The sequence below is a fragment of the Podarcis erhardii genome (assembly GCF_964252035.2).
Source record: "Podarcis erhardii genome assembly, chromosome: 3".
NCBI classification, from domain to species: Eukaryota; Metazoa; Chordata; class Lepidosauria; order Squamata; family Lacertidae; genus Podarcis; species Podarcis erhardii.
Genome location: NC_138507.1, coordinates 22,048,184 through 22,061,640, shown reverse-complemented (window position 1 = coordinate 22,061,640; position 13,457 = coordinate 22,048,184).

Below are 13,457 nucleotides of genomic sequence, written 5' to 3'. Positions count from 1 at the left end.
ATGCCTGCTTAAGGTCAATAAAAGCCACGTGAAGAACCTTTGGGGCTTTGCCGGCATACTTTTCCGCCAGGTGATTCAAGGTTAATATTTGGTCTGTGGTAGATCTTCCAGGGCGAAAACCCGCCTGTTCATCAGCAATGATATTGTCGTCCTCGGACTTCCGGTCGGCGCCAGCGTTCAATGGCGGTCCTAGCCTCGAGCTCCGAGGCAGGACTGCTCCGTGAGTTCGGGTCTTACCCGCTACGGCAAGCGGGGGACCCCTAAAATCACAGGCGCTGAAGCCTGTGAGCAAGGAGATTCGGTGGGCACCTTTGCGCCCCCCGGTATCGTAAAAGAGCCTTTTTAAAGGCTCCGGAGCGGCATCGGGGCGAGCGCGGTGCTGAGGATCGCTACCCAGCTTGCGGAGTGAAGCCGCGTCGCCATTGACGGAGAGCGCCGATTCCTTTCTGAAATTAACGATTGGCAACAACAATACCCGTGAGTAAGAACGGAAATTAAGGAAACGGGACTTTTAAAATCTAGAAGATTTGGCTGAAAACGGGAGATAAAATTAAGGAAGTCAACCTCCCGGATCTGCATGAGTAACGAAGCAATAAAAAGACTGAGCTGTACTTAAAAGGGAAATTATTTTGAACTTTACCAGACCAGACATCGAAAGGATCCCCCCCCCTATAGAGCAGGGGAAGGGGGGGGGGAATAGAATTAATTTAACCTGTAAAAGAAAGAAAGAGTAACGAACGGGGAAGCTTCTGCTGCCGACACTTCTGGCCAGGCTGCCGGAGCAGCGATTGCCTAGAAAAGGAACTGTCAAACGAGCTGTCAAAAGATAGCGGTTACAAAATAAGATTTATTTGAAACATTTTAACGGGACTTTGGTGGATTACAGTTTTAATACTATAAAGTGCTACAAAGTAGGGACTTTTGGTTGGACTTGTGCCTTTGGAACTTTCCGTTTCTTTGTAGCTGTTACCTCTACTTGGACACAATTTCTCCCTCTAGAGGGCTTCAGTTGCATTACGGTGTATTCAGCGGGATTTTCCACTTGCAACTTTCCTGTGTGAATGACCTTGAGTTATGAGCAACCCGCAGGAAGAAATTTCAACAAGAAGTAAAACAAAGCAGGCTCAAAAACAAGCTAAAAGAGGTTCTATATCAGGAGCAGCAGCTGCACAAGAGAAAACAACAGCAGCATCAATGGATTCAATGACACAGGCTCTGCTCAGAATAAATCAATCTCTAGAAGTACTTACTAAGCAGTCTGCAGAGCTTACTAAACAGTCTACAGAGAACTCTAAGAAACTGACGGAGCTGACAACAAGACTAGACTTGAACACAACGACAATATCATCTAATACAGACTCTATCAACCGTTTAATTCAAGAGACTACAGAAACAAGGAAAATAGCTGAGAGTGCCAGGACCACTGCTGAAGAAACCAAGGGAAAATTTGCGCCAATTGCAAAAAAAGTACATGAACATGATGCAGCTTTAGCCCTATTGGAATTGGAAAGGAAAAGTAAGAACCTGAAACTGAGATTGGTACCAGAAGAGGAAGAGGACAAGCTTGGGGAATTCCTTACAGATAAATTTCAAGACTTCTGGAATGACGAGCTAGATGGAGAGGAAGATGAATTTGTAATAACTACAGCCTTTCGGATCGGCAGGAAGCAAGGCAAGAAACCAAGAGATTGTTTAATCACCCTGAGATCAAAGGAACAAAGAGATAAAATATTGAACTTACATTTCCAGAAGGCCTTGGTCATTAAAAATTCTCAGATACAGATCTTCAAGGATATTCCTAAACACTTTTTGGAGGTTAGAACTCAATTTAAAGAATTAGTGGATTTACTCAAACAGAACAATATCCCATTTAGATGGGAATTCCCACAAGGGCTGTCCTTCAACTATAAAGGGAAGAAAATCAAAATAAAAACAAATCAGGATAAAGAACTTTTTCTGGAAAGAAACCTAGAGGATCTTCAGAAAGGAACTGTTAGTGAGAGGGAAATACCGGACATTTCAAACTTATCATTTGGATTGAACCAAGCACCGACCGAGGAGGAACAACAGTTGGGTGCAGTCGGTGGAAGAGGTACCCAGTAACAAAAATGTCTCTGCAACTCTTGAGCTGGAATTGTAATGGTCTAAACCATCCCCGAAAAAGGGGTCAAGTGTTTCATATTTTAAAGAAAGAACATTTAGATGTAATCTGTTTACAAGAAACCCACATTGCCAGGACACACAGAAAACTCTTAACAAATAAGAGATTAGGAATAGAATTTATTTCATCAAAGTCAAGAAAAGAGGAGTAGTGATTTATGTTAAGGAAAAACTCGAGCCAAAAATGATCTTTAAGGATGACCAAGGAAGATACCTGGCAGTGGAAATTCAAACTCATGGAGAAAAGATTTTGATTGTTGGAGTTTATGCACCAAATGAGGGGAAGGCTGAATTCTTCAAGAAGTTGCATGAGACTTTAATGGACTTTTTGGACTTCAAAATTATAATGATGGGCGATATGAATGGAGTTGTCTCCACAAACATGGACAAGGCCCAAAGACAAGTAATATCTAATGATGGAAGACTACCAAAGACTTTTTTTGAACTGACTGACACTATGGACCTGATTGACATTTGGAGAACTAGGAACCCTCTGGAAAGGGAAGGGACCTTTTTCTCTGAAGCAAAAATGACATGGACTAGAATCGACCAAATTTGGATTTCTAGTAATTTGGCATCAAGGGTTAAAAAAACAGAAATTTGCCCAAAAACCTGTTCCGACCATAATGCTGTGAAGATGGAAATGAAACTGACAACATCTGGAACCTTTAGATGGAGAATGAATGACACTCTTTTTGGAGATGAAGAAATTTGTAAAAAGGCCCAAAAGACACTTAAAGACTACTTCGAGATAAACCTGAGATCAGATGTCGAAAAAAGAGTAATTTGGGACACAAGCAAAGCCGTGATGCGCGGCTTCCTAATACAACAGAATTCAATAAAGAGGAAAAAACAGAATGAGAGGAAAGAGAAAATTTGGAACCTAATAAAAGAAGGGGAGAAGAAACTGAGATCTAAGCCTAACTCATATGAGATTTTAAGAGAAATAAAGTTTTATCAAACACAATATATGGAACTGATGAATCAGGAAATAGAATGGAAAATAAAACAAATGAAGCAAAAGACCTTTGAGTCAGCAGATAAATGTGGGAAGCTACTGTCATGGCAATTGAAAAAGAGACAAAAGCTAAATACGGTGACATCACTCGAAGTAGATGGGAAGTTTATTAATAAACCAAATGAGATAAGTAACTGTTTTCAAAGTTTTTTTAAGAAATTGTACAAACAAGGGCCAAAAAATGAACAACAGATAGAAGAATTTATTGAAAAATACGGCCTACCAAAAATTTCGGAAAAAAAACAGAAGGAGTTTGAATGAGAAAATTACAGACCAAGAAATAGAGAGTGCCATCCAGGATATGCAACTAGGGAAATCACCAGGACCAGATGGACTAACTGCGAAATACTATAAAGCACTGAAGGAATGGCTAGTACAACAATTGAAAGAAGTTTGTAACCAAATCTTGGAGGGGAAAAAGGCTCCCGAATCGTGGAAGGAAGCATTCATCTCACTTATACCGAAGACAGAAACTGAGAAACATCAAGTTAAGAACTACCGCCCTATATCACTTTTGAATGTGGATTATAAAATTTTTGCAGACATTTTAGCAAAAAGATTTAAAAAAGTTTTGTTGGAGGAGATTCACGGGGACCAAACAGGCTTTCTACCAGGTAGACAATTGTCAGACAATGTGAGGAACATTATAGACATTTTAGAACTTCTGGAAACTGACATAAATAGAAAGGCTGTTTTGATTTTTGTGGACGCAGAGAAAGCCTTTGACAACATTTGTTGGAGTTTTATGAAGAGGAATCTCCAAGGGATGGGGGTAGGCAAAAATTTTGAAAATGGTATAGGTGCAATATATTCTGAGCAAAAGGCTAAACTAATTGTAAATGGTATGGTTATGGACGAGATTCCAATAGAGAAAGGGACACGACAGGGATGCCCAATATCCCCCCTATTGTTTATATCGGTACTGGAGGTTTTCCTGAACATGATTAGAAGGGACCAGATGGTTAAAGGAATACAGGTCGGAACTAAACAATATAAGTTAAGAGCATTTGCAGATGATCTAGTTTTGACACTACAACAGCCAGAAGCCAGTACAAAAAGAGTTTTGGAACTAATTGAAATATTTGGTCAAGTAGCAGGTTTTAAATTAAACAAACATAAGACAAAAGTCTTGGAAAAAAATCTAACGATGGGGGAAAAAGATAGCTTTCAAAGAGAAACCGGTTTGGAAATTGCAAAAAGAGTAAAATATCTGGGGGTGAACTTAACATCTAAGAATGTGAACTTATTTAAAGATAATTATGAGAAATGTTGGTTGGAAGTGAAGAAAGATTTCGATATATGGTCTAGGCTGAGACTTTCCTTGTTAGGCCGAATTGCTGTTATCAAGATGAATGTACTGCCGAGATTGTTATTTCTGTTCCAGACATTGCAAATTTTAGACAAGATGGATTGTTTCAAGAAGTGGCAGAAAGATATATCTAAATTTGTCTGGCAGGGCAAAAAACCCAGAATAAAATTTAAGATTCTGACCGATGCAAAGGATAGAGGGGGCTTTGCCCTGCCGGACTTAAAACTTTACTATGAAGCAGCAGCTTTCTGCTGGCTGAAACCATGGCTACTTCTTGAGAATACAGATATTCTGGATCTGGAAGGTTATGATAACAACTTTGGTTGGCATGCATATCTATGGTATGACAAGGTAAAGGTACAAAGAAACTTTAAAAACCATATTGTCAGGAAAGCACTGTATAATGTATGGAATAGATATAAAGATTTGTTAGAGAGTAAAACCCCCAGGTGGTTGTCACCAATAATAATAATAATAATAATAATAATTTATTATTTGTACCCCGCCCATCTGGCTGGGTTTCCCCAGCCACTCTGGGCGGCTTCCAACAGAGATAAAAAATACACTAAAATGTCACATATTAAAAACTTCCCTGAACAGGGCTGCCTTCAGATGTCTTCTGAATGTCAGGTAGTTGTCCATCGCCTTGACATCCGATGGGAGGGCATTCCACAGGGCGGGCGCCACCACCGAGAAGGCCCTCTGCCTGGTTCCCTGCAACTTGGCCTCTCGCAGTGAGGGAACCGCCAGAAGGCCCTCGGAGCTGGACCTCAGTGTCCGGGCAGAACGATGGGGGAGGAGACGCTCCTTCAGATATACTGGACCGAGGCCATTTAGGGCTTTAAAGGTCAGCACCAACACTTTGAATTGTGCTCGGAAACGTACTGGGAGCCAATGTAGGTCTTTCAAGACCGGTGTTATATGGTCTCGGCGGCCGCTCCCAGTCACCAGTCTAGCTGCCGCATTCTGTATTAGTTGTAGTTTCCGGGTCACCTTCAAAGGTAGCCCCACGTAGAGCGCATTGCAGTAGTCCAAGCGGGAGATAACCAGAGCATGTACCACTCTGGCGAGACAGTCCGCAGGCAGATAGGGTCTCAGCCTACGTACCAGATGGAGCTGGTAAACAGCTGCCCTGGATACAGATTTGACCTGTGCCTCCATGGACAGCTGTGAGTCCAAAATGACTCCCAGGCTGCGCACCTGGTCCTTCAGGGGCACAGTTACCCCATTCAGGACCAGGGAATCCTCCACACCTGCCCGCCTCCTGTCCCCCAAAAACAGTACTTCTGTCTTGTCAGGATTCAACCTCAATCTGTTAACCGCCATCCATCCTCCAACCGCTTCCAGACACTCACACAGGACCTTTACCGCCTTCACTGGTTCTGATTTAAAAGAGAGGTAGAGCTGGGTATCATCTGCATACTGATGAACACCCAGCCCAAACCTCCTGATGATCCCTCCCAGCGGCTGCATGTAGATGTTGAAAAGCATGGGGGAGAGGACAGAACCCTGAGGCACCCCACAAGTGAGCGGCCAGGGGTCTGAACACTCATCCCCCACCACCACTTTCTGAACACGGCCCAGGAGGAAGGAGCGGAACCACTGTATGACAGTGCCCCCAGCTCCCAGCCCCTCAAGACGGTCCAGAAGGATGTCATGGTCGATGGTATCAAACGCCGCTGAGAGATCCAGCAGAACTAGGAAACAGCTCTCACCTTTGTCCCTAGCCCGCCGGAGATCATCAACCAGTGCGACCAAGGCAGTTTCAGTCCCATGATGAGGCCTGAATCCCGACTGGAAGGGATCCAAATGGTCCGCTTCTTCCAGGCGTGCCTGGAGTTGTTCAGCAACCACTCGCTCAATCACCTTGCCCAAGAATGGGAGGTTTGAGACTGGGCGATAATTGGCCATCGTGGCCGCATCTAAAGATGGTTTTTTAAGAAGCGGTTTAATAACCGCCTCTTTCAGCGGGTCTGGGAAGGCTCCCTCACGGAGGGAAGCATTCACCACCCCACGAAGCCCATCGCCCAGTCCTTCCCGGCTAGCTTTTATAAGCCAGGATGGGCAAGGATCCAGGAGGCAGGTGGTTGGCTTCACTCGTCCAAGCAGCCTGTCCACATCCTCGGAGGTAACAGATTGAAATTGATCCCACACAACTTGACCAGACAGGACTCTAGCACTCTCCCGCCCCGGCCCTGCTCCCACGGTGGAGTCTACTTCTTCCCGAATCTGAGCGATTTTATCTGCAAAAAAATTTGCAAAATCATTGCAGGAGAACATGTGGCCCGTACTGGGCCCCGATGTTACAGGTGGTTCCGCTAAATTGCGAACCACCTGAAAGAGTCTCCTGCTGCTGTTTTCTGCAGATGCAATAGAGGCGGTGAAGAAAGTCTTCTTCGCCGTCGCTATCGCCACTTGGTAGGCTCGACGTTGAGCTCTAACCCGTGTCCGGTCAGATTCAGAATGAGTTATCCGCCACCGGCGCTCTAGCCGTCTCAACGATTGTTTCATTGCCCTCAGATCCGTGGAAAACCACGGGGCTCTCCGGGCTTCATGCAATCGGAGAGGGCGCTTCGGAGCCAAACAGTCAATAGCCCTGGTTAACTCCACATTCCAGCGGGCCACCAGGGAATCGGCTGAAAGGCCATCAACATGGGATAAAGCATCCCCAACCACTCTCTGGAAACCATTTGGATCCATTAAGTGGCGGGGGCGGACCATCCGAATCGGTCCCACCTCCCTGCAGAGGGGATGGGTCGCGGAGAAGTCCAGTTGCACCAGGAAGTGATCTGACCATGGCACTTCTTTCGTTTCGCTTTTACTTAGTGTCAGATCACCAACATCCGTAGAGGTAAACACCAGGTCCAAGGCATGTCCGCGGCTATGGGTTGGGCCAGACTTATTCAGGGACAGCCCCATGGAGGCCATGCTTTCCACGAAGTCCCGAGCGGCCCCTTGTAAGGTCGTGTCGGCATGGATGTTAAAATCCCCTAGGACGACCAAGCTAGGTGTCTCCAGGAGAACATCCGCCACGACCTGAAGCAGCTCGGGCAGGGAATCCTTGGTGCAGCGGGGAGGTCGGTACACCAAAAGGAATCCTGTACTGCCCCTATTGCCCAACTTCCAGAACATGCACTCAGAAAACTGGGTCTTCCCAATAGGACGCCTGGTGCAAACTAATGACTTCCTAAAAATCACTGCAACCCCCCCTCCCCGCCCACATGACCTGGGTTGCTGTGCGTAAGAGAAACCTGGTGGACAAGCAGCGGCAAGGACAGGCCCATCTGCTTCATCCAACCAAGTCTCTGTTACACATGCCAGGTCAAGTCCTCCATCCACGATCAAGTCATGGATGGCAGTGGTCTTATGAATCATTGACCTGGCATTGCACAGCAACACTTTCAGGTCATGTGGGTATCCCTTGCTGATTCTAGTATTCATCCGGTCAGGACCAGACCCAGAGGCAGGGATAGTCCTCAGACAACGACTAAACCTGCCTCCTCTGTAATGACATGGTCTGGTCTTAGCGTAACTCCTCCTCCTACCCGTGATCACTGAGATCGGTTGTCCTAGTGCATTCCCCCCTGTGAAGCATATCCCAGCCATTTTGTGGGCTGGGGCCCATTCCCTGGCAGCCCTGACCCCTCCCCTTAAGAACAAAATAACCCCTTTAAGAAACAAACAAAAAAAAAAAAAAAAAAAACACAAATAAGACAATATAAACAAAAAACAATCAAAATTACAAAATTACAAAAACATAAATCAAACAAATTCCCAGGCCCAATAAACATCCACCGCACCCCCCCCCCACATACAAAAAATTCAAAATAAAAATTTTAAAACATTTTAAAAGCACTCTGCACCCCTCCGGCAGTAACAGCAACTGTTCTAGTGAGGCCCGTCAGGCCCCGCCCCAGGCCAGATGGTGAGTGGCAGGAAGGAGCAGGGCCCTCAGACACTCACATACAGGAGAGTCCTCCTGGGCAGCAGAGTCCAGCAGTCCTTGTGAGGCCTCAGGCCCCGCCCCAGGCCAGATGGTGAGTGGCAGGAAGGAGCAGGGCCCTCAGACACTCACATGCAGGAGAGTCCTCCTGGGCAGCAGAGTCCAGCAGTCCTTTATGAGGCTTCAGGCCCCGCCCCAGGCCAGATGGTGAGTGGCAGGAAGGAGCAGGGCCCTCAGACACTCACATGCAGGAGAGTCCTCCTGGGCAGCAGAGTCCAGCAGTCCTTTATGAGGCTTCAGGCCCCGCCCCAGGCCAGATGGTGAGTGGCAGGAAGGAGCAGGGCCCTCAGACACTCACATGCAGGAGAGTCCTCCTGGGCAGCAGAGTCCAGCAGTCCTTTATGAGGCTTCAGGCCCCGCCCCAGGCCAGATGGTGAGTGGCAGGAAGGAGCAGGGCCCTCAGACACTCACATGCAGGAGAGTCCTCCTGGGCAGCAGAGTCCAGCAGTCCTTTATGAGGCTTCAGGCCCCGCCCCAGGCCAGATGGTGAGTGGCAGGAAGGAGCAGGGCCCTCAGACACTCACATGCAGGAGAGTCCTCCTGGGCAGCAGAGTCCAGCAGTCCTTTATGAGGCTTCAGGCCCCGCCCCAGGCCAGATGGTGAGTGGCAGGAAGGAGCAGGGCCCTCAGACACTCACATGCAGGAGAGTCCTCCTGGGCAGCAGAGTCCAGCAGTCCTTGTGAGGCCTCAGGCCCCGCCCCAGGCCAGATGGTGAGTGGCAGGAAGGAGCAGGGCCCTCAGACACTCACATGCAGGAGAGTCCTCCTGGGCAGCAGAGTCCAGCAGTCCTTTATGAGGCTTCAGGCCCCGCCCCAGGCCAGATGGTGAGTGGCAGGAAGGAGCAGGGCCCTCAGACACTCACATGCAGGAGAGTCCTCCTGGGCAGCAGAGTCCAGCAGTCCTTTATGAGGCTTCAGGCCCCGCCCCAGGCCAGATGGTGAGTGGCAGGAAGGAGCAGGGCCCTCAGACACTCACATGCAGGAGAGTCCTCCTGGGCAGCAGAGTCCAGCAGTCCTTTATGAGGCTTCAGGCCCCGCCCCAGGCCAGATGGTGAGTGGCAGGAAGGAGCAGGGCCCTCAGACACTCACATGCAGGAGAGTCCTCCTGGGCAGCAGAGTCCAGCAGTCCTTTATGAGGCTTCAGGCCCCGCCCCAGGCCAGATGGTGAGTGGCAGGAAGGAGCAGGGCCCTCAGACACTCACATACAGGAGAGTCCTCCTGGGCAGCAGAGTCCAGCAGTCCTTGTGAGGCCTCAGGCCCCGCCCCAGGCCAGATGGTGAGTGGCAGGAAGGAGCAGGGCCCTCAGACACTCACATGCAGGAGAGTCCTCCTGGGCAGCAGAGTCCAGCAGTCCTTTATGAGGCTTCAGGCCCCGCCCCAGGCCAGATGGTGAGTGGCAGGAAGGAGCAGGGCCCTCAGACACTCACATGCAGGAGAGTCCTCCCGGGCAGCAGAGTCCAGCAGTCCTTACCAAGGCGGTAAAAAGACTGAACATGGACTCAGATTGGCCAAAATATTGTGAAATTATAGAATATGATGGTGAAAACCTGAAACTACAGAGTTTTGAGAAATTGAAACCTAAAGTCCGAGACTGGTTACATTATTACCAGATTAATGAAACCTTTAAGCAGGACAGGAAACTAGGATTTCAGAAGGAGAGGTCAAAGTTAGAAACAGAATTGCTAGAACCCAATACTAAGAATTTGTCTAGAATGTATAATTTGCTGCTAAAATGGAACACACAGGATGAAACGGTTAAATCAGCTATGATTAAGTGGGCACAAGATGTTGGTCATGATATTATGTTTGCTGACTGGGAGCAGTTATGGACCACAGGCATTAAATTTACGGCATGTAGTGCCTTGAAAGAGAATATAATGAAAATGATCTATAGGTGGTACATGACCCCAGTCAAGCTTGCAAAGATATATCATTTGCCCAATAACAATTGCTGGAAGTGTAATGAATGCGAAGGAACTTTTTATCATCTTTGGTGGACCTGCCCGAAGATTAAGGCCTACTGGGAAATGATCTATAATGAAATTAAGAAAATCCTTAAGTGGACATTTATAAAGAAACCAGAGGCTTTTCTCTTGGGCATGGTGGGCCAAACGGTTCTAAAGAAAGATAGAACATTCTTTATGTACGCAACAACAGCAGCAAGAATTCTTTTGGCGAAGTATTGGAAGACTAAAGAAGTACCTACTCTGGAAGAATGGCAGACCAAGGTGACTGAATTCATGGGACTGGCAGAGATGACCGGCAGAATCCGTGACCAGAAGAGAGAGACAGTGGAAGAAGACTGGAAAAAATTCAAAATCTATCTTAAAAATTGTTGTAAAATTTCGGAATGTTAAGATGTCAAGGGATTGGATATAAAGAATTACAGCTGTAAAAATTGAAATTTAAAAAAAGCTTTAAAGAGAATTAAATATAAAAAGGGATGAAGGATTGCTAAAAAAATTTAAAATAAGGATGCAGTGAAGGGGAGGTTTGGGGAAGTCGTGTTATGTTTGTTTGTTTTTTGTTTATGTTGTAAAATTAATAAAAATTATTAAAAAAAAAAAAAAGATATTGTCGTCCTCCATCCATTTCGATAGTTTGTTTAGCAGGTACCCCGAGTAAATCTTCCCAATGACATTTAGCAAGCTGATTGGCCTAAAGCTGCTCGGCTCTGTACGTGGGCCTTTCTTATGTATTAATACAATCAACGCAGAGCTCCAGCTTGAGGGAAATTTTGCTGTTTTGTTTATATGCTGCTAAAAGTGGGATCCACCAATCTTTATTTGCTTTGATGGCATCAATGGATATAAGGTCATCACCGGGGGCCCTGCCTGCTTTAAATCGATCTATGAGAGTTTCAACTTCAGGGCATGTAACTGGGTCCCAATCGGACAGTGCTTCCGGCTCCACCGTATCTCCGCAGGCATCATGGGCTGCATACAGATCAGCGAAGGATCTTTCCCAAGTGTCCGCTGAGATGTGGGGTTCTATTCTTGCAAGCGGCCTACCCAGGTATCTGGAAATTAACTGCCAAAAAGAGGCTGGATTTCTATTCTCTGCAGCTATCAAAAGGTTGTTCCAATTGTTTCTTTCTGCCTCAAGCTTCTTTTCCTTTAATAGGGCTTTGTAACTTCTCCTGAGGGTGATAAGGCGGTTATTTGGCATGGGGTCATTTGATGCTCTGTATGCCAACCATTCATTATACAGATGATTCTTGAAGTTTTTGCACTCCTCATCGAACCATTTTTTGTGGAACAACTGTTTACTATGCTTTGTGGGGGACCGAGCTAGGGTTGGTTTTAGAAGTTCTACTAAATCGTCATATATTGGTAGAGGCTCATCCGCCTGCATAAGGGAAGCCCTTTTTATTTGGAGCTGATCAGACCAGAGAAGTTCGTTCAACTGCTGGGCTGAGTTGGAGGTCCATTTAAGGGCTGTAGGTCTTATCTCCAGATGATCATTTGATAGGTGCACAAAAGAGTGTCTATCAAGTTCGTCAGCCAGAGTCAAGGAAATTTCTAGAGGGAAGTGATCACTCTCCAATCTTGTAGCCACCTTAAAGCTGGATATTTTGGGGGTAAGGTCGGGAGATATCCATACAAAATCAATAGTGGATGCACGTGAACCTGACCAATAGGTGAATTCGGCAGGGTAGTCCGAGCTGACTGCCCCATTTAGCAGAAGGAAATTGAGGCCCAGCGAGGTTTGCCTGCATTTGAAACCTGCATAAGTGGCTATGTTATCTTTGAATTTCCTTGGCAAAAGATCTGTAGTCATAAGAGGTGAAGAAGGGTACTTGTTAAATTTAGAGAATAAGATTTGGTCAGTATGTGACAGGCGTCCATTAAAATCTCCCGCCAACAGAAAAGTGGCTTCTGGGTATTTATCAAAAAGGATCTCCCAGTGTCTCTTGCATCGTCATGGTATCAGCACAAGGAATGCAGCCATTTTGAGGATTGGAGATCGTTATCGCTGCAGGGGGGTCCACATGAGCTTGTGTCTGCCAATCTTTAGGAGCATCTATAATGGCCAAGGCTGGACCCGTCAAGGCTCTACCCCTTAAGGCAGTCCCTTCTTACCAGTGGGATGGTCGACTAGTAAATCGTAGGGAGGGATTCATAGGAAGGGTCCGTTGCTGCAAATTCCGGTCATAATTCTCAATCCTCCTTGTAGGCCGGCTAACCAAATTTGCTGAGTTTGGGATTTTCCCAATAATGCCCCTACAGTTGTTAAAGAAGCATCTTTGTTGGAAGATTCCATACCAGTTGAGGCAATTTTGAAGTTTGCTCAAAAGTTCAGGAAGCCTGGGAGAGTCGAACTTGAGCAACAAGCGCTTAAATTTTGGTGTCTCTGGCAGGCATTCTAATGATAGGAGATCACCCTGGGCCAAGTAGGACCTGGTCAACATTCGCAATGAGATCACAGCAGCTTTACAATTTCTCCAGGCATAGTAGGGGAAGCAGGAGTGAGCGATGTTCAAGCATATATTGTTAGGGGTGAGTTGGAGGTTTACTAGCTGCTGCCCCCTACTTAGGCTCCGTGCCTCATGATTATCAGGTCCCTGATGATTTAATGGTGGATTCAAAATCGAAGCAGGGGTTTTGGTGAAGGCATTTAGTTTTCCCTCTAACATATTGATGGAAGCTGATAACACCTTTATTTCACCAGCCAAGTGCAGGCAATATTTCTGCAAAGTCCTCAGCTCCACTGATTGTACTATATCACATAAAGATTTACAGTGAGGGACAGGGTGGGGAGAGGGGCCATCTGGGCTGGAGGTTATATCCAACAGCGATTTGTCTCCTGGCAAAGGAGTATTTGAAGTCGTTGCGGGATCATATGGACAGTCTACCTGCTTGGAGGTGTTTAAAAGGTTGTTTGGAGTCGTTGCAGGATCATGTAGGCAATCTAACTGCTTAGAGGTAACAGGTAAAGGAGGCACAAGATTGCAGAAAAACTCCTCCA